Source organism: Ceratotherium simum, chromosome 3 (genome assembly GCF_057802395.1).
Source record: "Ceratotherium simum simum isolate JZ-2026a chromosome 3, ASM5780239v1, whole genome shotgun sequence".
Taxonomy (NCBI): domain Eukaryota; kingdom Metazoa; phylum Chordata; class Mammalia; order Perissodactyla; family Rhinocerotidae; genus Ceratotherium; species Ceratotherium simum.
In genome coordinates this window covers 42302499-42329305 of record NC_141902.1, presented here as the reverse complement: position 1 = coordinate 42329305, position 26807 = coordinate 42302499, and the positions used below count along the sequence as shown (strand labels likewise).

Genomic DNA, 26807 nt, shown 5'->3' with positions numbered 1-26807 from the left:
TATATTGTTTTTTCCAATATTTTTCTGATTTTATCAATTTGCTATTTATTATATACTTTTCAAGTTCATTAATGCTTACCATTCCTTTCTTTATTCTCACAAACTAACATGAAAATAGAATAATCTAGTAGAGAAAATAGTTGCCACCCCAGTCCTAATAAGATAAGACCCACAGAATACTTCATTTCTTTCCCTCACCCTTTCTTTTGACTGCCTCTTTCCCTGAGAATTTTGAATGTTTTTACTTTATCTTTTCATTGTAGGCACCTCCCACCAACCCCCTCTGACAACTTCTAGATTTTGCTGAGATAGTTTAGTAATTTTAATTATAGTCTATAGGAATTATCCTTATGGTTTGTCCTTATTTGGCACGTATGCTATGTATTCCCAGGTAGCCTAATATCCATTTAGACTTAATTCTATTTCAAAGTTTATTATTCACCATTGTTTCCTTTCTGCGTCTTCCCCCATGTTGATCTCTTTCTTGCTCAGTGGTTTGAAGATTTTCTCAAATTTTTTTTCAGATGTAGTAAATGTGTGATATAAGTAGATATGCCTGAATTCTGAGATTATATCTCCCTTTTTTCTTTCTGAGATAAAAGGACTGCAAGCCAAAGGTTCTATATGGAGCAAAGGTAGTCTGCTGTCATTCTGGAAGCTAGGAGAAAGTGATATTGCATCTACAATGTTGCCACCTGTTTTTTTTTTTTCCTTTGCTTATTATTTGGTTTTTCTGTTTAGAACCTTTTGAGACTTTCTTTTGTTCTTGGAGTTCAGAAAAGTTTTATTAAGATATGTTTAAGTAGATCTTTTCTCATCAATCCATCCTGGAATTTACTGGGTCCTTTCAATATTCAAACTCAGTTTGGTCTTGATTTCATGGAAAATTTACTCTATTTAATTATTGTTTTTCTTCCATATCAATGGTACATATCTACCTACCCCCAATTGGAAATTCTATTATACATACATTAGTTTCCTAGATCTATCTTCCAAGTTTCTAATTTTCCCTCATGATAACTATCTATTTGTAATTTTATCCTGTGCTTTAAAAAAAGTCTTTTATATAGAGTACAAATTTAGTAGCATAGAAGATCAATAATCATTTCATTCATTCATCTACTTAAGAGTTTAGATAGAAAATAATGCCGTTAAGCTCTAGGGAACATCTTTGTTGCTCTTGAATTTTCTTGATTAAAAATAATAGCACTTAATTGCTATCTGTCTCCTCTGGTAGGATTATTTCGCTAGGGTTTTGTTCTGCTTGGTATATCAGGCCATATGGCAGCATGGATGTTCACTTTAAATTTGCCTCAAGAAAGAATTTGCATCAGTTGTAAGGAATTCCTTTAGGATCCACTGGACGATTCAAGCCAAGACCACATTTTTCCTGAGCAGCCCCCAACGGATGATTGAGCGATACAAGACTCAAGACATTTATGCCTAACATGAGACTTTTCTACAGCCAATCTTAGTTTTGGCCAGCCCAACTGGGAGCCCCAGGGCATTCTCAGAGCTGCATCATAGTTTGAGGCTCTTACTTTCCCAATTTGCTTTCATTTTCCCTCTCCTTTCACAGGTGTAAGACCGTAATCATGGCCTGAAGTCTTTCCCTGCCTACTTCTGCTCTCTCTCCCCTTTATATTTTACAATAACTCTCTTTTACTTCTAACTCTTTCCCAAAGGACCAGAAGAAACACAGTTGGTAATTGGAGTGGTCTGAGAAAGCAGGAGATAAGATGGAGTTTTGAGAATACATCATTCATTACTAGACTGGTAACAATGACCCCCATCTTGAGTGGAACCTGGGACATGGATAATCCATGGCATAAAGTGGCAGCCCCATTACTAAAGATTTCACCAGTAGTCACTTAGGAAAATATTATGATTGGCAGAATATGCTGATTGGTGCTGGGTTTCAGACTTTTGTCTTTGTATGCATTGTTCCCCCAATCCTTTGGGATTGGCTATACGTATCTTCAAAGATGACTTGATACCCTACAGAGAGATAATGAGAAAATAAGGGTGATAAACAATTAAAAGCTAAGTGTGAGAGCAGAAGTCTCTCTTATAATTTTCAAAAAGGCTCTTATCTACTGCAGTGGAAAAGTAGACACAGCCAAGAAAGAGGCTAAGGACCTGATACTTATGGTGGCTGAGCATCAAAGATGGTTGAACTCTCAGCCAAGGAGATCTGTTATGTTAAGGCTAGGGCCCTCGTTGGGAAAACCTAGAAATCTGATACGAGATAGGCATACCTGGGTGGATAGTTCCCATAAATTGTGGCTCTGCAGACTTCCCTAAACCCTTAGAGCCTCCAGAGCTAGTGCAACACTCCTTTTTGGAGCTAGTCCTACTCCCATTCCCATTCTGTGGAAAGGTAGTATACAGTCCTCTCTTATACTGGGTGGCAGCGGCTCTCATCAGAAACTTCCCTCAGGCATATAATTAGGGGTGTCTCATTATAACATGGCTAAGGTTATCTGGGCCACAGGGAAGAAAGGGATTATAACCACAGGAAATTGTAAGAATTAGTCAGCATGTGCTGGCCAGGGACGTACCTGTAGGATTGGATTTTGAGTGTTCTTTGACTGGAATATAAGACTGGATAAGCAATAATTCACTGACTTGGGTACACAAGATTTAAAGCCCTTCCCCTCAACTCAGGTGACAGGGCAAATTCACTGCTAAAGTGGCACTTACAAGCCTAGAGAAAATGATGACCCATGCTGAGCAAAGTTGAAATGCCTGAGTTGCCATGGTAGATTATGGGGTGCCTCATTATATTATGGCAAAGATGAATCCTGAAAGTGACTGTATACTACTGCAAACTCAGCCAAGCAGAAACCATAATTGCAGCTGCTGCGCTTGAGGTAGTATCTTTGTGTATACAGCCATTGATTAGATGAATGTATTTTTTTCTATCCAATTCAGGAAAGAATATCAAACTTAGCCCTGGTAAAAATTTTATTCACATGGAATGAACAAGAAAATGCCTTTATGAACTATGATAACTCTTCGTTGTTGTCATAATATAGTCAGAAGAGATCTGGACAATGTAAATATGTGAAGAACATCACATTGATCCATTATATCCATGAAAACATGCTGATAAGGCAAGATGTATAAGAGGCTTTGATAAGAGCCATGTTCTCTGGAAGGCCAGAGAGGAATCCTTCCAAGATTCAGGAATCTGTAATTTTATTAAAGTTTCTAGAGACCTAGTGCCAGGAAGGTGCCTGGACATCTCTGAAGTAAAACACAAATTGCTGCCTCTTGCATACCTTGTCACAAAAAAGGAAGCACAATGTGTGGTCAGCCTCTTTGCATTCTGGGGACAGCAAATCCCTCACCTGAGATACTGGTCTGACCTATAAACTAGGTGACACAAAAGGCTGCTAGTTTTAAGTGGGGCCCAGAGCAGAAATGTGTTCTTTGGCTGGTCCAGACTGTGATGCAGGCAGCTTGAACTCTAGTCAGATGATTCAGCAGATGTGCTGGTGTTAATGGTGAGAAATGTTTCATTATAGAGTTTATGAAAAGCCCCCAGGGTTCTGAAGCAAGGCCATGTCTTCTGCAACAAAGAATTATATGCTTTTGAGAAATAGTTGTTTCTGGTGTGTTACTAGGGTCTGGTAGAGAAGGAATGCTTGACTATGGAACACTAAGTGACCATTTGTCTCATCTATTATAAGCTGGGCAATATCTGGCATGAAGTCACAATGGATTGTTGCTTGGCTTGTCCAACCTTCTAAGATGGAAATGGTATGTTTGGAATTGAGCCTAAGCAGGAGGGGTACTGGTAAAGCTTACTTTTGTCCTCTAGTCCTTACCCATACCAAATGTTGATGAGGATGTGGAGCAAATTTCGCTCTTGTACACTGCCCATGGGAAGCTAAAGTTGTACAACCGCATTGGTAAACAGTTTGGCAGTTTCATTAAAAAGTTAAACATTCACCTACTAGGTAATCCAGCCACTCCATACCTATTCATCCAAGATAAATGAAAGCATATATCCATACAAAAAATTGTAAATGAATATTCATATCAGCTTTATATGTAATAGCCAAAAACTGGAAACAACCCAAATATCCATCAACAGATGAGGGGATAGATAAACTGTGGTATATCCATTTAGTGAATACTATTCAGCAATATAAAGGAATAAACTATTGATTCAACAACATGGATGAATCTCAACATAATTATGCTGAATGATAGAAGCCATATTTTTTTAAAGAGTACACACTGTATGATTCCATTCTAGAAAATGAAAACTAATATGTAATGACAAAGTAAGTCAGTGGGAGGGAGAGGTTACAATGCGGCATGAGGAAACTTTTGGCAATGATGGATTGGTTCATTATCTTCATTGTGGTGACAGTTTCACAGGTATATATATATATGTCAAAACATAATAAATTGTTATATTAAATATGTTGTTTGTTTATTGTATATCAACTATACCTCAATAAAGCTGTTAAGTTTTTAACATAGCAGAAATCCAGGAAGTGGTGGTAACATGCCAGGAAAAGCTTATTCTGAGCTCTAGTAATGCCAGACTGGCCAAGTTTGAAGGCCATGACCATGCTTGGGTGCTGTTCTTATGAGACTCATAAAGAACTAGATGATAATCAGTAATCAAACAAAGGAAACAGGCTGTCCCATTCACTCTGGCCCACCATGCCAGACTGTCAAAATACCCTTCTTTGGCATGCTAAAACCTCCTACAGTTCTTTAAAAATCACTCCTTTCTCTCCTAGTGAGAATATGCATAGAAGCTGAGAAAGCAAGAGAACAAGGTAGCAAGTTATGGCCCAGCTGGCTCCCCTACCACAAGCAGTCTGGGATTATTTCTACTGCCAGGCACCCAGAAACATAATCAAGCACTGGTGACCACAGAGTTCCCACACTACTGGGCCACTCTTTAAGAACAGAGGGTCCAGGCCTCAGTTTTGCCATATTGGATTTTCTTTGCCAAGTTAGAAAGCAATCGAATAGAATGGTAAGGTACATGTAGAGATAGATGCCAATTCCTCTACGAGGAGGAAGGTTTCAAGCATCTTGAAGTAAATTGTCCTAACCTTGGTCATCTTCTAATACATGTATAACACACATAGCCTTTTTTAATTAGGGGAGGTATGTAATGGAAAGGTATATTTGATACCTGGAGTGGCATTCAGAAGTAATGAGAATTGATCTGAGCCAATGCAATCCTGTAAACCGGGATACTGTTGTAAAGGATCTTAAGGTAGCATCTCACTGAGAAAGACACAGTGGGAACTTGTTTGTTCTAGATTTAGGTAACTGGACACAGACCAGTGAACTATTTGGTTAATGGCAGGTACTTCCTGTGCTCTTCAAAGAAAAATTTGAACTTTGGAATTCACAAGACAAGGGCTAAGAAGAGAGAATCACTAGCTTAGCACTATTACCAATACAGGGTAATTCCTAAGTGCTTTATATTCCCATCACCTTTTATTCTTGGTATCCGTTTTTTAAGTGAGGGAGCTAAAGCTCACTTCTATCACTTATCATGGAGATATTGAGAATATTGTAGAAACCAAGATCAGAACCCAGGCCTAGCTTGACTCCAAGGCCTCTGAGCTTTTTGCTATCCTAGGCTACCCAGTGTTTGAGGTAAAACTGACTTCCAAGCCATGTTTTAGAGGTCAATATACTAAGTGTCATAACATTCTGGCAGCACTGTTGAAGCCAGTCTCCAATATGACATTGAAATATACAGAGTATGGCTTAATATTCAGATGCCCAAATGAGGTAGCGAGTTTGTTGAAAATCCAACCTCTTAAAAAACCTGGATCCCTTGAAACCAACCCTTCAGGCAGGATGAGAGGGAGTAGGGATAAATCTCAGACTGGTCCTTGCCTTATGACAACAATAATAACAACAGAGTCATGGATTCTTTATTTGTCTAACTCAGTTGAATGAGAGAAGCTGTCACAGGGCTGATAAACCATGTTTTAATTCCAATGCTGGCCCAGGGGGAAAAAAACTGTTTATCTGTTAACTGTTTATCTACTGTCATAAGGTCAATAGTCCAATTCGACCTGCAGTATTCTTTCCACCTACTATCCCAAAGACTACACAACATGAACAACTGCTATGTAAAACACTAAGCTCTGTGGCCACCTGGAAAGACCCACCGCCCACGTATAACAGACCCCATCAGTGCTGTCCACAAAGTGTGTTTGCAAACTATGAGACCTAGGAATTTAGATTTCTAAAGTCTACCATGGCCTGATTCTGCAGGAGTCCAGAAATGTTTCTCATGGCAGATTCTAAAGCAAGATAAAGTCACCCCTTGATATGACCCTTCCCAATGCTACAGGACAATGGGACCCAGTCTCAGCTCAGATGCATTGGTTCTTTGTTGGGGATGTAAGTGCAGACATGAGGATTTTCTTTTCAGCTTAGCCAAATTGCCTTATTGGGCATCCTTACCAGCTCATCTCAAGGGCCTGATCATTCTCTGCTGGAACTGGATATAACAGCTGCTGCATCCCATGCCAAGCTGCAAGCCACATGCTAGTGCTAAAAAAAAAAAAAAGAAATCCAAGAGAGAGCATCATGGGGGCAAGAATATTGAAAGGATTTTTAGATTGACAGAATATCCTTGCCTGATTCTTAACTACCCACTTCTTAGATACATGACAGATAAAAGATCAGAGAGGAGATATTATCTGGATGAAATATAGATATGGGGGACAGAACAGATGTTCAGGAAGATACCATAACAAAGGAACTGGAGTAATAAGCAAGCAGACGTACTTCAATCTATGACAATATAAAAATTAACAGCCTGAGAGTAAGATTTCCTCCTTTTTTCTTTTGCCAACACACCAAAAAGAATTCTGTAAATGCTCTTGCCTAAGGGGAAAGGAAGAGGAAGGTTTATAGAAAGGTTTATTATTTCTTTATAGGGATGAACTGAGCCTTTTCCCTAAGAAGAAAAAATCAAAGATGAAGAAAGGGAGGAGGGAAAAAAAAGCCGTTGGCCACGAACAGAAGAGTCTAGTACACCCTGTGGAGGTATGGAAAGGTGCCAGAGAGACGGGCAGTTTGAGGGCAGCAGATTTCAGTAAGTGCTGCTGTTGACCATGGCTTTCCATTTAAGCTCTTTCAAGAGAATAGTTAATTACAAAGGATGGAATTCCTTCTCATTACTTCTGGATCCAGAACTGTGCCTCCGTAATAAGATTTGAGCCGTGTTAGTCTCCAACTTAAGATGGGTTTCCTTTATCTGCAATTTGAGAGAGCTTCTCAAGAATGGCCTACAGTGTTTATTCTACTCCTTATTACTAATAGTGATTTTTTAAATTTACAGCTTCATTTCCTTCTCTCATAAATTTAGCCATTTTTATACCATCTTTCTTCTCTTTTCTTACTGTTCCATAAAGTTCATATTTCCTCAGAAGGCTAATCTTAAATGAAGAGAATCATAGGAAATGTTTCAAATGTTTAAAGTGGCACGAAGTATATGGTTTTTAGTGTCCAGCAGGAAAAATGAGGAACAATTACTAATGACAAGAATGAGAGATATGAGTGCTATTAAAGGATGTTTGGAATGCTGTGGGAGCACATAGTAGGGATTAATCTAGTCTAGGGAGTCATACCCTCCCCTCTACCTCCCTGGGAAGGCCTTTATCAAGTTGAGACTTCCTGAGTGAGTGAGTTAGGGTGCCTTATTGTCAAATTAGTACATTCTTTTTTTTTTAATCATTCAATCTTTAATAATTTAGGGAAAAAACAGGCTTTCTTCACAAAGATATAAAGATAGATGATTTTCCCCAGAATAGTTTATATCATTAGTAACTTAAATATATGAGCCCTATGGGTTTCATAATCAATTCTAATTTGTCACTTGGACAAAAGAGTAAAACTGATTACGTATATCTTTTAGGGAGATACCTATTTCCCCATATCCTTAGCTAAACTTAATCTCATTTTTAACTTTTGCCTGCTACATCCTGAATCGACGAGAAATGATAAACTATTTGTTAACAACAGCTCTTATAAGAAGAGTTTAAGGAATAAAGGAGGCATAAGACTAGAACCTTGGAAAAGTCCATCTAATTTTGCATAATGAATAGGTGACTTGAGTCTTCTTGGATAAAATAGATCTAAGCCCTTACATTTTCCAGAATTTTAGATCTTTTTCAACATTCCTCTTTTGACATTTCCATTAGCACTTGAGCCTGAGGGAAGTGAATGTTTAAACTGGCTTTGACTGTGTAGCTTTCACTGTTTGAAGTTGCTGTGTCAGGGGTGACTAGCTTTCCTAATCCAATTTTGTTGAACTTGAAGGTGGTTTCCACAGTTCGCCTCTTTCCTAGTGCCCATCCATATCAGGAAAAAACATCGTTGGTTTTGACTTCACAGACCAAGCTCCCCTTTCCCTAAATAGCCATTGCTATTAATCCACAATAGCAAGGCAGTGGCTACTCTTGACTTCCATTTCATCCCATTGGTTACATACCAGCAACAACTTTAAGAGATGCATGAGACGGCATGGTATTCTTCTTTACCTTCTAGTGCTAATACAGACTTTCCCTTATTTTATCTCCGGTCAATTAGGTGCGGTTTTGTTAGGGGTAGGGAAAGAGTTTCGCCCCTGTGCACATCTTCCTCAAGAGCCTCAGAAGGCTAGTTTTGGATAAATGTACAAGTCAGGTTCAGTTTGATATGTTCTATTTCTTCTGTTTTGTAGATGCCTGCTGGGAGCTTTTAAAGAGCTTTGAGCAAATTCAACCGTTCATCCATATAAAAGCACAAAAGATCAGTTCTCCTCTTTACCATCCACAATGGTGCAGTTAGGGAAGTAGAGAATGCACTTAACCCCATCTAGACTCACGGCCCCCACTCTGTGAGCATGCTTTCAAACATCACTCTCCTGCCCTTACTCTCCAAGCACACAGACTGCTGGTGCAATCAATCTCTGGGAGCATGATTGACCTATTTTTCTTTGCCATTCAGACTTCCTCTAAACAGGCATATCGCTAACCCTTGGCATATAAGTTCTCTAAAAAAGAATTCAGATACTTTACAAATGGCTAGGTTAAGTGTAAAATGGGGAGAACTCTTCCTTAAAAATTGTCAAATCAGGAAGGAGGGGGAAACATAGATATTATTACTGTGATACCAGACACATAGTGAGCACCTGATGTCCTATTTGGATCTTGCAGGCTTCAGTCTAGCCCTCCAGATCACACTGCATTCCAAGGTTTGGATTCAGCTTATGCCTCCCTTTTATCCCCTGTGTCCTACTCCATAGGATAAAAGGGTTTCATTTTTGTAAGAGAAGGTAACAACTTAAGCAAAAGGGAGACATTATGGTGTTCGTTGTATTTCTTTCTTTCCCTGCTTTCTGAGAACTCAGTCTGCAATAGGCAGACTCTGAGATGGAGATTAGCAGGCAGGAGGTTATTTAGAGAGTGCTCTTGGGATCCTCAACTGTAAAGGAGAAGGGAAGCAAGTAGGACTGAGCATAGGGAGAAGTCAAACTGCAATGCTGTCTGGGTGGAATACCTCAGCCAACCCTGTAGAGAGATCTACAGATAAATTATTCTTCAGAGCTGCCCACAGCTAGGACGAGAGGGCCAAGCCATATACTCCTGGGACAATCATTTATTGGATACAGTCCATCCAGGAAAGAAGCATGACTTTGGACAAGGTTGTTCTCTGCCACCAAGGAACCCCTGAGCAAGGGTGATAGCTGAGAGATGTATGCCTGCCGAACTCTCAGCAGCTTGGGGAGTCAGTCCTTCCTTCCTGAATGAGGAATACCGCCTAATGTATACTTACGGAGAAATTTATTTTCAAGTTTCTGAAGATTTGAACTTGTGGTCTGAGACAAGTGCATCAGGTCCATACACAAGCTGAAATATTTGTGAATATTATTAACCAAAAAGAAATGATCTCTTAATCCTGATTGAGGCTGTAATCCTTTTATCTTCATATATACTCTTTAATAAGCAAAAAATATTCATTATTATCCATACCTGTCTATTCAAAAAAGGGAAAATAATTAAGTGGTTCTTTAAGATAATCATCTTCTGAGGCACTCCATGGCCTTTAGGTATGACTTATTTAAGTCTACACACATTTGGAAGAGAGTTGGTAAAGAGAGACACTCCTTCTCTATGGATCATCATGGTAATACAGTTGGATGTCTCCTTTCTAACCAGTGCAGAGTAGTGGGGATGAAATATAAATATGGGCATGCTTAACTATCAGCAATATTGAAGTGTAAAATGAGTAGTAGAGGCCACTTTTATTTCTTTTTAGAGTTAAGAGAAATCAGCGCAGACCATTTGAGGAAAGACTTCAGAGGTGAGACTCTTGACAAGGCTATGGGAGATGTATGGAATCCATTGGGAGACAGGTATAGTAATACTACAAGCAAAGGCAAAGCTCAAAATGCTCAGAGTATACTGGGAAAAATAGAGCTGTCTGGTTGTAACTACTTGTGGAGTAGAAACAGGAAGAGGCTGGGAACAGATGGTCATCTCCTCTATCCACCAAACAAAGTGATACCAAATGTTTAAGAAGGAAACTTACTTGATAAAATCAGTGCCTTATGAAGGCTAACGCAACATAGTGTGGGATAAGTTAGATATGGGAATGAAACAGATTAATAAGAGGTATATAATGCCCAGGCATGAGACAATGGCCACATTAGCATCAATGAGAATAGAAGGGGAAGATATAAGATGACCTATGAGGAAACGTCTGTCTTCTTTATCCCTGTTTAGCCCTTTAGAATCTGAACTAAAAGAATGTATGAATTATATTCTTTAGTATGATACAGACTGTGGTGCTAGCCCAGTCAGTATGATGAATCTTTTCAAATGCTATTCGTTTACTTGAGCTTCTTGGCCTATTTCTGCAGAGCTATAGCTTAATAGTCTATGGTAGAAAGCCATGTGGATTTCATGAGGACCTCAACACCACTTGTCACAGGATTGGCAGAAGAGAAAGACCTGAGCATCTACTTCTTGCATTTCTATAATTCCTTATAGTATGGAAACATATTTTCTGAAAGTAAAAGGGTCAGCTATGTTACAACCTAATACAGATTTATTAAAGATTATCAATCCACACGGATTGATTGAACTATTGGATAGCTTAGTCCATGGAGACTCATAGTGATGACACTCCAAAGAATCCTGAAGACTAAACAGAGTCTTACACTGTCTCAGAACAAAACAATTGATTTCTGGGAATTCCAAAATTGAATGTGCTAGAATATTGGTCCCCTACCAATTCCAGTTAGCTAGGATGTCACTTTAAAATCCAAACCAAGATTATGAGAGGGACTTTTTAATTATCACTGACTAGTAGGATCAATTTCCTCACATATTGAGTTCCTGGCTTAGTTCTACCCACGTGGTATAAAAGAAAAGGCACTACTCTCTGAGACAGAACACTATTTCCCATGCTCCTACCCTGTCTCTGCTAGTTATGTCCTTAAACAGGCTGACTGAACATTCCAGGCTTTAACTATCTCATCTGTAAGAATGAGGACAATATCTGTAGTAATTTGAACAAGACAAGTTTGTAAATTATTTTTCATTAGACCAGGTATAATTTAAAGTAGCAAGTTTTATGATAATATCACTAAATAAGCATTTGTCTTAGATTCAGTTTTCCTGAAGGCAGAAACTAAGAGGAGAGAAAATAATAACTTTACAGTAGAGAACCTGACAAACACTATCTCAGCTAGGTAATCAAGGTCAACATCAACAAGGATAAGTCATGTTGGTAATATACACCCTTTTATGATGTGATGAAATGGCACTTTACCTCTGTTGTCCTCCTCCTCAAAACCCATAACCTCAGTCTAATCATGAGTTAAACATCAGACAAATCTCAATTGAGGGTGATTCTGCAAAATATCTCACCAGTCCTCCTTAAAACTGTCAAAGTCATCAAAAACAAAGAAATTCTGAGAAACTGTCCTAGCGAAGAGAAGCCTAAGAAAGTATGACAGCTAAATGTAATGTGGTATTCTTGATGGGATTCTGGAACAAAAAGAAAAAAATGGAGGACATTAGGTAAAAACTAAGGAAATTTGAATAAAGTATGGACTTTAGTTCATAATAATTTATCAATATTGGTTCATTAATTGTAACAAATGTACCATACTAATGGAAGATATTAATAATAGGGGAAACTGGATACAAGACATATGAGAACACTCTGTAACATCTCAGCAGTTCTTTGTAAATCTAAAACTGTTCCAAAAAATAGTTTATTTAAAAATAAAGGAGTTCCTCACATAAATGTTCAAACTCTTGGTTTAGAGCTTCACTAAATATCCTAGGAAGAAAACCCCCAGTATGTGGAGCACCTCTAGTGCATCGCTTCAGATCCTCTCCAAACCTTTCAGCCTCACCTCTCATTCCAGCCTCTGTACCAGTTTCACGCAGGCTTCTACCCCTTTTGTAAGTTGACTGTATCTCATGGTGCCCCTCTCCTTTCTTGGCCTTAAGCTTCTTGGATAGCACAGCATGGAACATCTCAGGGAGTCCATCAGAAAGCTCACAGGAGGAAGCTTAAAGGAGCCATCCCAACAGACTCTTAGGACTGGCTGCAGGTGTCCTTGCCAGTACACTGACTCTCAGGTCATAGATGAGAGACTCTGTGTCTATAAATTCTCCCTTATTCAGTCTTTTTTTTTTTTTTATAATTTTATTTATTTATTCCCCCCCCCCAAAGCCCCAGTAGATAGTTGTATGTCATAGCTGCACATCCTTCTAGTTGCTGTACGTGGGACACGGCCTCAGCATGGCCAGAGAAGCAGTGCGTTGGTGGGCGCCTGGGATCTGAACCCGGGCCGCCAGCAGCGGAGTGCGTGCACTTAACCGCTAAGCCACGGGGCCGGCCCTCCCTTATTCAGTCTTATTCTTCCCTCCCTTTATCCAATTCCCTCAAGATACTCTCTTCCCTGATCTCTCCTGGTTCCTAGAGTACATATTAGCCAGGTCCTGCAATTCCTTTGGTGTGTGAACTGTTTCCTCCTGGCACAGGGATGGTACTTCCATGCTCAGGCTGTGCTGAGACCTGGCCCTGGTTATTGGCCTGGGAGCCTGAGGTGGCTCTTAAGAACATGCATCACCCTGTAAGTCACCTGCCACAAAATGTCATTGCATGCACTTCAGGCTAAAGGACACTGCTCTCCTCTTGCAAGGAGGAGGGAGCTACATTGTCTTTCTGGTGGGTGCAACGGAATCTGAGTTATCTTAGTTTGGACCTCCCTAAACATAGACCTGAGGCAAAGTCTTGTGTTTCTTGGGATCACTTCCCCAGCAAATACCTGCATCTGGTAAAGAAGTGGGGAAAGTAAGACAGAGAAGGGAGAAAATGCAATGAAAAGTACATTACTGAGTGGGTTATCATTGTGAGCAACCAGAGCGCCATCCTGCTGTAGGGATTCTTATAGATTATGCAATTGGCCACCAGTGGGGCAGGAAGGCTGGAGTGTTTATCCACCAACTCCCATTCCCTGTTGGTTGAAGGTTACCCCAGGGGCATTTCACCCCAGCATTTCTGGGCTGCTCTGCACATGTGTTTAGCAAGCTTCTGAGACACTAGAGAAAGCTCTCAGGGAGAAGAGCAGAGAAATGCAAGTACTGAAATGTTAAACTATCAGTATACACAGGAACTGTCCACCATGCCTCTAGGTGAATTTGGGGCTTGAGATTAGGAAGCAGGGTTTGAACAGTCTCTGCCATTCCAGGGTTTTAAGCTTCTCAGTCTCATCCATCCCAAAGTCCCCATCTCAGATCTCAGAGACCTAATCAGAACCCAAGATAGGGAACTCATATACTACTATTTTATTGGAGAAGATGATCCTAGAGAGCAGGGGTGAATGACAAGGCGAATGAAACAGGAAAAGAGGAAGACCCAATATAAACATATGACTAATTGCTCAAGTCCTTGAGACTTTCCCCCAAAAGCCATATAAAATATGTCTAGGGACCTTCTCTGAGCGTAGGGAGAAAGTGGATCCAGTGGTTAAATATTTGACCATTGGGAATGGGCAAAGATTTGCCCTTCAAGGTGTTAACTGTCCACACTTCGAGGAAGAATATGTGAGGGCTCCAAGAAGAGTCCCAGAGTGGGAGGCAAGAGGTACATGGCACAAGGTGAGATGCTGTTAGACTGCACCTGTGTAAAGCCGGTCACAGTCCACACAGAGCTAGTTACTGCAGTAGCAGCTGATAAAGACAAATGAGGCTGAGGGGCTGTGAAATGGTATATGAAAGATGCCTGACCAGGAGGCTAAACAATATAGAACTAAAATATCGGCAACAACACTGAAGGTGAAGGGGGAGATGCACTGGAATTCTTTCCATCTTTATCTTCCTCCTGATCAATACGAAGTCTAAGATCAATCTTCCCCTAAGTCAATATTCATGTTAACATATAAAAGTGAACACTAAAATACTAGATATAGAATCAATAAATTCCAAACCAGAAGAGGAAGAAACAGAACTGAGGATTCAATCAAGCCAAGAAGTCAACAAAAGTGTTAGGGGAGAAAAAAAGAGTAAAAAAAAAAAAAAACCATAAGACAGTGGAATCATCAAATGTAATGATTAAACATATCTTTAAAAGATAGATAATCTGACTGGCTCTTTAGAAATTGGTTATTGGTTGATTAGGGTCACAATTTGAAAATAAATTAATGGAAGAGATACACCTAGTAAACACTAAATAAAAGATTGTTACTGTCAAAATATTCATGTAAGATTAAGTAGTTGTATATCAATATGTGGTCTTTATCCCTAACAATGCATTTTACTGGAAAATATACCATGAACTTGTATGCATATAACATAACCTCAACATAAAGCAAGAACTGGCAGAAGATTTTACTATGGTTGTAGATTTGCAAATTTCTCCTTATATTTCTATTATAATTCTCCCAAATTGAGAAATAAATTGGTAACTATAGAGAAGATTTGAACTATTAACAAGCTTATTCCAATAAACATGTCTAAAAGAACCCTGCAGCTAACAAAACGAGAACATTTATAAAATTTGATTTATATGTATGTTATACATATTATTTATTTTTATTCATATATATATAAAAAAAGACATTTTTGGTTTCAAAACAATCGATATGCAGACCATGGTCTCTGATTGCAATGGAATTAAACAAGAAGTCAATGAAATTTTGCACAATAAATTTAAAAGAGCTTTTACTATTTTGCCTACTTTCATGTTTAATGAACCCCCACGTAGTCATCACACAGCCTCATTTACTAACTCAGAGCCAATTTTGTTTCATCTATACCCCACTTACTTCCCTACACCCATATTATTTTGAAGCAAATCTAATAAATCAGCCCTTGGGAACACACACTGAAATACTTATGATTATAATAAGCACTCTAACCTATAGAGTGTTTAACATTTCTGTATCTTACAAGTTTGCTTTTGTAGTTCTTTTGTTCTTTGTGAAGACTTAGAAACAAAGAAATAAGGATGGCCAACAGAGAAAAATTCCATTCTATTGATTTCTGCTTTTACAAATATTTTTCTCTCCTTCTAATTTATTCAAGTAGCCGTTGTTTGGTAGTCTGAGATTGTTTAAAATAAATGTTTTTAAATAGTCAAAGGATAACTTTATTTCCAAAGTTAAAATTTAAATGTAGTGCTTCTAAATTATAAGAAGGAAACTACTAGTAAACATTCAGAATAAAACAAATGGTTTTAGTCCTTGTGCCTTCCTTTTTTCTCAAAATAGACAAATTCTACCCAAATGGAAATGAAAAAGGATAACACAAGTGAGATTAAGATCTATCATAAGAATATGTTGAACAAGTTTATCCTGTCATCTATGTTTTCAAAACTATTAGCATAATTTATTCCCATGTTTTGATAATAATTTTCTGGTAAGTAGAAAACCTGAATTAATCGATAATAATAAATTTTAATGTAGATTTGAATGACATGCACCAGGTACTCTTTTAGGCCTGGGAAAATAGCAGTAAACAATCAAGACTCTGTTTTTGGCTATAGGAAATGTGTGTGTCTGGGGTGAGGTATGGAGGTAGGATCATGGAAAGCAGACAGTATCTCACTGAGTCCAGATGGTTTGACAGAGAAGCTTTACCAAACCTTTACACTCAAGTTTTGATATCAAGTTTACACTAACTTCAGTCTGTATAAGACATGGATCTATTCCTTAAAGTGAGTAGCATTCCTTCTTTTCTAGTCTGTCAAAGCAAACATGTATAAAATATTTCTATAAACATGGATACAAAGATCTTAGATTTTGTTACTAGTATAATATGCATAGAAAAATAGATCATTATAACCAAGTAAAGTTTACTCCAAAAAATGCAAAAAAAGTTAAATAACAATATGCAGAAATACAGTAGACTAAGATTTAAAGAAAAGAACCAAATTCTTATTTCAGTAGGTTCATTTAAAAACTCTAGTGAAATACAACGCACATTCGTGAATATTCTAACAACTATGAATAGAAGGGAACTTAACTTGGTAACGGGCATCTACCAAAAAGCCCTGGAGAACCTCATGATTAATTGTGACATTAATTTAGAAGCAATTCTACTCAAGTGAGGAATAAGGCAATGGTGCCCACCATCACGCCTAATAGTCAACATTGTACCAGAGTTTCTAATTAGTGCACTAAGACAAAAGAAACTTTGTATAAAGAATGAAAAGGAAGAAACAAGATGAGCGATTACATATGTTATCATCGCCAAAAATCACCAAGAGCCTTGGCCAAATTTTATTAATTCTACTAGCTTGTCTGAAAAGTTCATTAAAATCAAGTGTTTCTATATTCTAGCAAAAACAAATTAGAAAAATAAAATAAAAATAAATACCCCAATAAGATTCATACGTTTTCTTAGGTTTATTCCTAAGAATTTTAAGAGGAAAACTATATTGCTCTTCTTGACCTTATTAAAAGTTTAATGGAAGGGAGGATTTTGAGTCTTTCCATTCATGAAAATGGAGTCTAATGTTCCCCAAATTTGCTCCCCAAAAGTAATATTTAAATTAAACACAATTCAATCAATTCTGAGACGATTTTTCATAGAACTAGACATGCTAATGGTAAAATTCATAGGGATGCATTAAAATAGCAAATTTATTTTTGAAAAATAAGGGTGAGGACTTGCCATATAACAGAAAATTTATTATAAAGCCAGAGTAACCAAACTCTGTGGTTTGAGTGTAGAGTATGTGTGTTGGGGGGCGAGGAGTTGGGGGCTGCATGGGGGTGAGGTGATAAACAGACCAATGGTGCAGAATAATGCACAGAAAAGTGCCTGAACGCATGGTACCTGACAGAGGTGGCATTACCCATCAGCGCAGAAGAACTACGCAACAAATGTCAGATCCTTATCTCCCAGCATGAAAACAGTCTTTACAATGGACTCAGTTTTTTTTGAAAAACAGTTTTTCATGAGATCTGAATGTGAAAAGTAAAACTTAAAAACTGAAAGAAAATGTAGGAGAATATCTTGATAAAGTCACAGTAGGAAAAGAATTCATAGACAAAGCAAACAAAACTAATAAAGGAAATGTGTTTAAACTGTTTTTTTAATGTAATAAATGTAATTACATTAACATATAAAACTTACAAGCCACAGATCAAGGGAACATAATTGCAACAAGAACAGCAAAGGATCATATTCAATGTAATTGAAGAATTCCTAGAAATTGATAAGACAGTCAAAGAGACCTAACCCATAGAAAAGTATGGAGATAGTTAATGGAACATAGCAATCGTAGGAGGAAAATAGGTGGACAGCCAACGAGGATACCATTCAACTTGTACCAACACAGGAAATCAATGATGGAAGACAAGGAGTCTGAGGGAGGGCATTCCGTTAAAAAGTCACAACCCATTGTGCAATTTCTAGTCCTGAACCAGTTTTCAGACTCAGAACCCACTTATTGAAGAGACAATCAGGTCTCTAGCATGAAAGATCCTGCAAAGCCACAGCGTGTATCATGGTAATGATTCATTTCCCAAAGAGTTTTTTGGGCATTTAGACTCAGGGAAACCATACATTGGGGAAAAGAGAATTCTCAATGGTTTGAAGATTGTTGGAAAAAGGGTGTGAATTGATAACAAAACCTGGAAACTCAAAATACTATGATGGCTTCCTGTTAGAGTTGAAGTATATGAGGGTCAAATAATACAGTCCTGGCTAAAGTTCAGTTTACAGTGGGTCAGCTTGATATGCAGACCTATATAGTGGTCATTTCTCCATTTCCAGAAAGTATGATTAGAATTAGCATGTTTGACAAATGGTGCAACTCCCATATTGGGGTCATGGCCTTCCCCACTGTGAAACTTTTAATGCCACAGGCTAAGTGGAAGCTTCTAAAACTTCCCCCACCAATGGCCAAAGCAGCAAATAAAAACCAATATCACATCTTGGGGAGGGGGATAGTGGGTATTAGTGCTACCTCTAAAGATTTCAAGGGTGCAAGGACAGTGATTCCCAATTTATCTTTGTGTAATTCACCATCTATTCTCTACCAAAACCAGACAGATCTTTGGGGATGACCATAGACTATCAAAATCTCAACCAAGTAATAGATCCAATCACAGCCACTTACCCTAACTCTCAGTAACTCACTGGGGGCCTTAATTTATGCTTCTTTTCTCTGCAACTGCTGACAAAGTCACAGCGTGGGAAGGTCCTGGTACCCAAAGGGCTAACACTTTCACAGGGGACACATTAAGTGTCCTGTCGAATCGTAAGCTACAGTTAATTCACGGGCACTTTGGTGGCCTCCTTTTATCCAGGGACTAGCAAGAAAAGAAAGGAGTCACAATCTTGACAGGGTAAATTGACCTCTATCATCAGGAGGAGGTAGGACTGCTTTTACACAGGTGACCCATTTGGGCACTTCTTGGGACTCAGTTGCCCAACTGTGACTGTGAATGGACAGGTACAACAACCCTAGCCTGAGAAGAGCATGGTAACCAGGGGCTCAGATACCTCAGAGGAAAACCTCTGAACAATTTAATGTTTTATAATAGTTATGCCATACTTAACCCATTGCCTATGATATGGATATGATTATTATATATTCTAGAAACTAGAACATAATATTGTATTGACTTTTTTTGCTGAATTTTAGATTTATTATTGAGTATCTTTATTCCCCATGAGTAAATGGTAAAAGTACAAACATGGATTTATTCATTTGTAAATTCTATGACTTTGCATATCATAGCACCTCAGTTAAAGGTAGCCTATAGGGTTTTATTGTTCAGAAATATGGTCCTTCTTAAGTAGGAGGTACAAAAAAATGAGCTTGTGTTCTCGCCTATTTCTGTCTCTTCTCTTTGAAGGTCACTATAGATACAACTGGAAAGTCAGACCGTGACATCTGTATAAACACTGACCAGCTGTTTATCTTCTCTCTAGGATCAGAAGATGGGGGGAGGGCACAGAATGAGCGAGAAAGGCCTTTAGATACACATCATACATGCAACTGAGGCCCCCTAGTGGCAGAGGAAATGTTAGCCAACTTTTTTCTCCGCCCAATTTCTCCCAGTTTTAATAGCAGTTTGGTGGAGATGCTGCTGTCTCCACTCCATATTTCATTTCACGGATCCTCACTATTTGCTTTCATTCCGATTCCTACCCTTGCAGAACAAATCTGCTGCATGCTTCTGGGGCATCCTGAAACTTGCATCTTAGACCCACTGAACATTGGCAGTGTAGGGTCATCTCCCCTTCCCACGGGAAACACACAAATAGTGCTCCTTCTAGATTTATTTTCCCAGGACCTTTCTATAAGTTAAATAGGTGAAGATCACATATACATTTAATGCTACTTCAAAATCATCTCCTGACCAAACTTTTATATGCTTGAAAATGGATTCTCAACTACTTTCACATGGCTTCTACCTAATTTTCATCATTCTGGGCTCAGTACACCTCATACAATCACTAGAACATTATAATATCGTAATTTTATTTTTGGTGTACTGTTTTCAGCTTTAATAGCTTTCTAGTTCAAACAAGAATTCGACAGAACCCACGGTTCAAGTTGAATGGCATTTGATTGAACAAACCTAATGCAAAATGTTACAAAAACATTGATTACTATATCTTCAAATGGTAACATATTCAAACAATGAGCACTTCTTGTGCAAATGGCTTGTCTGCAATACTTCACCAACTTCTGCTTAAGAGTGAGCTTCAAGGGACAAAGTACGTAAATTTCAAGGTATTGATCTTTAAGAAGTTCTTCCTGGATTTTAACCAAACCAAGCAAAGATATAGCGTAAAACATCAAAGAATGCATATCCTATGAAGACCAGCATGATTAAAGACTCATACGAGGTTACTGATTTCTGTACCTTGAGTGGCAGAAAGAGCCATGGAAGGGGCATACGGCAATACAGACATCCATATTCTAAGATACCTCTCAGACTTTTGGGATAACACCCTAATCAACAGTAAGGACACCCTGATAGTGTTACCATGGTAACGCTGGGAACAGACAAGATGGAAATGGAAGAGACTCTCAACACTGATAAGAGGTCTGCTATTATTCCCACAAGTCCTGCTTAATCAGTGAACCAATAACCTCATGTCTTTACCAAATTTTCAGCTTAGTGGTTAATAAAGGTAAATATTAGTCAGTTATGATCCTTCTAAGTATCCTTCAACCAACTAAGAAAAATACTATAATACTTCAAAGTTAGATGTGTTTGTTAAAATTAAGGAATAACATTTCAATTTGGTGATAGAACAGGTTAAGATGTAAGGATACTGTAGGTTCTCTGATAATTCACACTTTTCTCTTACTATGAAGGACTATCTGACAAGTTTTTAATGCCCTTTCACCACCATTCAAAGCAAATATCTGGATCCTTAGTTATATGTGTGTGAGTGGTTAATAGCACATAAAAAGGAACTCATTTGCTTCATTCATAATTTGTTAGTGAGTCAGAATCATTTTGAGCATCAAGAGATGTTCCTTCCTGAGCTGTAGATAGTTATTCACTCAACATTCAAATGTTGTCAACTCTCAGTACCTATCACAAATCCATCTCAAAAATTCCCAACCCACCATCACCCCTAAAGACTCATGCCTTCCCTCAATGATCAGCCATGTACTAGGACAGAGTGCATAGCACAGCTGAGGCTCCTAGTGAAAACCAGCAACTAGCCCACAAAGAGCATCAGATATTTGAGTGAAATTTCAGACTTGATGATATTTTCTGCTCACAGAATCATGTAGTGTTAAACTTGAGCAGATCTGAGGCCATCTAGTCTACTCACCCTCTTTACATAAAAGCTTCATTACCCGTAAAGTGAGTAACTTCCCTGAGGCCACAAGATCATCGCATGGCGAATGTACACTAGAAATACAGGCTTGATCCTGAGACAGATGGCCAATACTTCGTCATTTCTGGATCAGGTCTTCCTAAATCTTCAAAGAAGTGGTCCTCTGTATTACCAGATGATGACTTTTGCAATCTATGACTGTATCAACGCGCTACAGAACTGCAAAACACATTTACTGTGGCTGTGTACCCTATTTGTGGCACAGAGACTGCTCACCTGCTTCGCCCAGCCCAGCCTGTAGTGCCAGATTTATGGTGATTTTAAATTCTGCCTGCTAATCCCTTGCTACCCTTCTTTTCCAAATCAAATTCAGTCAGACTTATCTAGCTCTGTCTGAATGTGTCCCTTGATTGAGTGATGTTATTTCAAGAAAAAACACTCAAATCAATTTAATGCAAATTCCCATTCACAGCCTGGTTGACCCATCAGGATACTGACAATAATAGATTGGAGTACTTAATTCCTAAGGCATGTGACTCATCGAAGGCTTAGTAATCAATTTCCATTGCAGTGACTGCATAATTCATCTTTGGCGCTCTTAAGCTCTGAAATACCAAGTGCTTGTTCATTTTTTTAAGGCCTACACATTCTTTTCCAAATAGCGAAGCCCTTTCCCTGTCTCTGCAATCATTTCCTTATCTAAATTTCCATATGCTGCTCTGGCAAGGTGTCCCACCTATGAAGGCTTTAGATCAATAAAAATAATTGGCATGTTTTGCCTCCAGTTGCAGATGCCTGGAATAGATTACATGCTACTCTAGCAGACAATGGAAAGATAAAATGGAGGCTGGTCACTGCCTCCATCCACATTAGCCATTAACCCTATATAGGACAGCCAGTGGGGATTCTTATAGTCTGAACCCCATTTCCCAAAGGTCCCCAATCCGTTTTGTACTCTGAGCATTGAGGTGAAGGAAAGCATATACAGATAGGCAACTGACAGATGTCCTTTCCATTTTTTTTTTTATAATTTTATTTATTTATTTTTTCCCCCAAAGCCCCAGTAGATAGTTCTATGTTATAGTTGCACATCCTTCTAGTTGCTATATATGGGACGCGGTCTCAGCATGGCCGGAGAAGCGGTGCATCAGTGCGCGCCCGGGATCCGAACCCAGGCCGCCAGCAGCGGAGCGCGCGCACTTAACCGCTAAGCCACGGGGCCAACCCTGTCCTTTCCATTTTAAGAAAGGCATGCTATGTTTCATCCAGACTGCATTTGTATCTGCATTTGTCATTTTTTGTGTCTCCTTCCCTTTGACAAAAGAATTATGTTGAGAGCTGATTATGCCCTGGGAGTTCTCTCTGGCCACCAGGTAAGTTTTTGCGTCAATTCTTGAATCTACAGGTGAGAAAATCCGTAAGAAATTAGGTCAAATAAATCTGTAGAAGAGAAGCAATCATTGTACTAACCTTCTTCTACAGGAGCCAAGTCCTTACCCATAGCTTTATTTTTGCTGAGTTAGGAAAAAAAAAATCAGGCATGTTTCCCCTATGTCCTGGTGTTCTCCCAAAGCAGAAGACTACATGCACTGTCAAGTCACCCATGGGAGCGGCAGTGGACATTCTACTCAGGGTGATATTTCTGTCCCTTTCCAAACAATAAAAGTATTAAAGGAGTATTTAATGGTCAGAGACATTAAATATCATGCCTCTGAGAACATGTTTCTCTCACACCTTTGGCCCTATCTCTTCTGGTGTAAATATGCATCCTCTCATTTTATCAGTGAGAAAACTGATGCCTAGAAGAGGAATTAGAATAAGACAAGGATATTAGCGAATCTTTAAGGTTCTCTATTCTGAGTCAGTAGGAAAAATATGAGAAGTTTGAAGAAAGTACTTCTGGAAGTACAAGGAATGAAAGTGCTTCTCAAACTTCAGTGGACCCCATTAACAGGAAACATTCTCGTAGTCACCCAGTGTTAACTTAAATTTATATATGTAAATATGTACATATATACATTTTATATGCTAAATGTATATATGATATATATAATATCCTAAAAATTTAGCTAAGAATAAACTCCTTCCTCATAAAGCTTTCTGTCTTAGTTCAGGCTTCTATAAGAGAATACCATAGACTGAGTGGCTTATAAACCACAGAAATTTACTTCTCACAGTTTTGGAAGCTGGGAAGTCTAAGATCAAGGTGCTGGCAGATTTGGTGTCTGGTAAGGACTTGCTTCCCTATTTGTAGATGGCTGTCTTCTTGCCGTGTCCTTACATGCAGAAGGGGTGAAGAAGTTCTGTGGGGTCTTTTTTATAAGGACACTAATCCAATTTATGAGGACTCCATTCTCATGACCTAATCACCTCCCAAAGGCTCCACCTCCAAATACGCTTACATTTGGGATTAGGTTTCAATATATGAATTTTGGGAGGACACATTCAGTCTATAGCACTTACAGTATAGTGAGCATAAACTTAAGGAGATTTTTGTGCTATGTATTTTGTATTTAGTGATGAACAAATCAGTGTCCTACACATTGTAGGAATTTAGGAAATATTAGAATGAAGATTTCTTATGCAATTATAAAACCAAATCAAATTTACAAATTGATTTAAAAACCTACTAAATAATAACATACTAGGTAACAGCATTAATGTAATGTGATTTTTTTGGCTTAAAAATTGTTCTATTATTAACCACATTGAAAATTTTCCTCTTGCCAACTTGATACTTTGGAATTTGAGCATAAAGGACCATTATTTGTCATTGTTAATGTAAAAATAATAATTTTAATACTTTATATGGGGTACATTGTAAACTCAATGCTTTTGGACATTACAAGTTGGTATATATATATGGGGTTGAACCAACATGTTTATTTGAGATATGAGTGTAACTGTATACACAGCTTCCCTCTTCTGCTTTAGTACACCAAAATTAATATTCCATCCTGAAGATGTTAGTTCTAATATCAGAAAGAGAAAAAATGAACATAGGCAACTATCTTTTAAAATCACTTAAAAGCCTACGAAGTACAGAAGATCTAGACAAAGTTACATCACTAAACAACAGAGATGATAAGATCCTAAAATTTTCCAGAGGGAAGAAATAAATCACAAAAAAGGAATGAGAATCAGAGTGTCTTCAGAACTCTCAACATCAACACTAGATGCCTGAAGGCAATAGAACAATGCCTTCAAAATTCTGAGGAAAAAATTACTGTTCTACCTTCACACTTGATGGGTGGTTTGAATAGGCAGAGAAATCCATGGTTGAAAAAGACATTTTCAGACCTAGAACTAAAATATACCTTTCATGTACCTTTCTCAGATGCTCCTCGAGGATGGATTCCATCAAGTCAAGGTTATAAACAATGGCAATGACAAAAACAATAAGATGTATAATTCAGCAAATGGTAACTCAGACTTTGGAGAGCAGAGAGAAAATTCCAGATGAGTATTAAGTCATGCCCAGAGAACAATCAATCCCATCTGGGGCTAGAGCATAGAGGCTGCAAGAGGAAGTTACCTAGGAAATAAAGGGAACTGATGGATTTGTATTTTGGCATTTAGAAAAATCAGTTAGTATTTGACAGCCCACTTGAACTTTTTAGAAAATAGATACATAGAAAACTAAACATGGTACAAGAAGAGAATCTTACTTATAGTATCCTACCTGGCTCAGCAGAGCAACATTTCTATAGTCATATTGTAAACGCTAGCTTGATTTGACCAAAAATTATGATAATTATGTTGAGAAAATAATGAGAGTGGGAGGACTAAGGCCAGGGGTATGAGGTTGGACTAAATCAACAACATCCATAATAAGATGCAATATCCCAACTGATACAGAAATAGGAGAAAACACCTATCATTATCAATGCATAGGTAAATTCCAGATAAAACAGGGATCACTATTTTTTCTTAAGTTTTTTAACATTATTTGACTTTTTAACTGCATGAATGGGTTACTTGGATTAATGCTTTATTAATTAATTTAAAGCATTCTGATTGAATGTTCACAAGTACTGAATAGGATGAACAAAATATGACTCATACCTAGACATACATTGAGAACTTGATCATCCTTGGAAGTTCTAAATTATACCAGTTTTCAGAAAGAAATTCCTTTGTAACAATCCTACATATTTTTTAGCAACAACATTTATCCACTGTGTTTTGTTTTGTTGTTTTTGCATTCAGTACATCAAAGTTCTGAGTGAAAATATTGGATTTACAACCTCACACAGAGGAGAGAGGAGTCAAGATGGCGGCGTAAGCAGACTCTGAACTCACCTCCTCCCGTGGACACAGTCAATTTACAACTACTAGTGGAAAAATTACCCCTGACACAGAACTGAAAACTGGATGAGAGGAACTCCTGCAACAACGGACAATCCTAACTGAGGTGTAAGAGGCAAAAACTCCCTTCTGGAGAGGAAAACGCCGCATTCACAAGCCGCCAGCGTCACGGCCGCCGGGAGCAGCTCACAGGTACGCAGCCTCCCTGGAGGCGCGGGGTCCTGAGCCGGGGAGCGCCCCCGCTGTGGGCACATTGTGGACCCAGCACAATCGAGACCAGCGGCATAATATCTGATTGTGCCTGCTACTAAAACACTGGGGAGCACCCCCAGAAAACCCGGTTCACAAAGAAACTAAAACTGGCTCTTAAAGGGCCAGCGCGCAAACTCACCCGTTTCAGGAAGCACCCTAAAATCACCAGAAAGAAAGGTGTACAGTGCTTTGGTGACAAGAGACTCACCTAATAGGCCCTGAGTGCATCTCGGTGAGGGGTGAGACCTCTCCAGGGACTGGGACATTGGCGGCGGCCATTGTTGTGGCCTGGTGTGGGCGTGCTGACACAGACGCCATTGGAGTTCTCCCTGAGGCCTGCTAGCCCAGGGTCTGCCCCACCCGCTAGAGCACCGATTTAATCCAGATCAGCCAGGGCAGGCAGCCCACCCTAGAGACTGGCCCCACCCAACAACAAGCCCTGAGGCAACTTGTGGGCCTGCATAGATTGGTGACTGGATTCTCTGCAGCCTGGCAACTGAGCCGACTTGAGCAGGGCAGGGTGTGCACAAGGAGCGGGTGGAGAGTGTGGGGTGGTGGCAGAGTGTGTGGGGCTCCTGCTGTGGAGAGACTGGGTCTGCTTGGGGAGGTCGGGGCACTCACACGGGGCAGGACTGTGTTGACTGTGTGTGTGGACCTGTGGGCGGCAGGGCTTCTCAGCCACAGAAGACTTGTACTTCTCAAAGACCCACATAGGAGGTTTGCTCCACCTTCCAAAACCTGAAACAATTGGGTGCTCTTGTGCCTGAGGCCAGCCCCACCCAGCTGCAATCCTCAGAGAGCTGACAAGAGACCTAATAGGCTAGAGGCTTACAGCAATTGTAAGGCCCTGAGCCTAACAACCTGCCATGGTGGGGGCCTACTCTCTTAAAAGAAATACTGCAACACAAATGTGGTATT

General features: G+C 39.0%; 1 long non-coding RNA gene across 1 annotated transcript in view; it reads right to left on the bottom strand.

Annotated features, from left to right (window-relative positions):
* The window catches only part of LOC147917544 (uncharacterized), a 275539-nt gene extending 249327 nt beyond the window's left edge, over nt 1–26212 (bottom strand). The window contains exon 1 of the long non-coding RNA XR_015550479.1: nt 26098–26212. This is a non-coding gene — a long non-coding RNA (uncharacterized LOC147917544). The remainder of the gene's footprint in view (nt 1–26097) is intronic.
* Nucleotides 26213–26807: the final 595 nt, after the last annotated feature.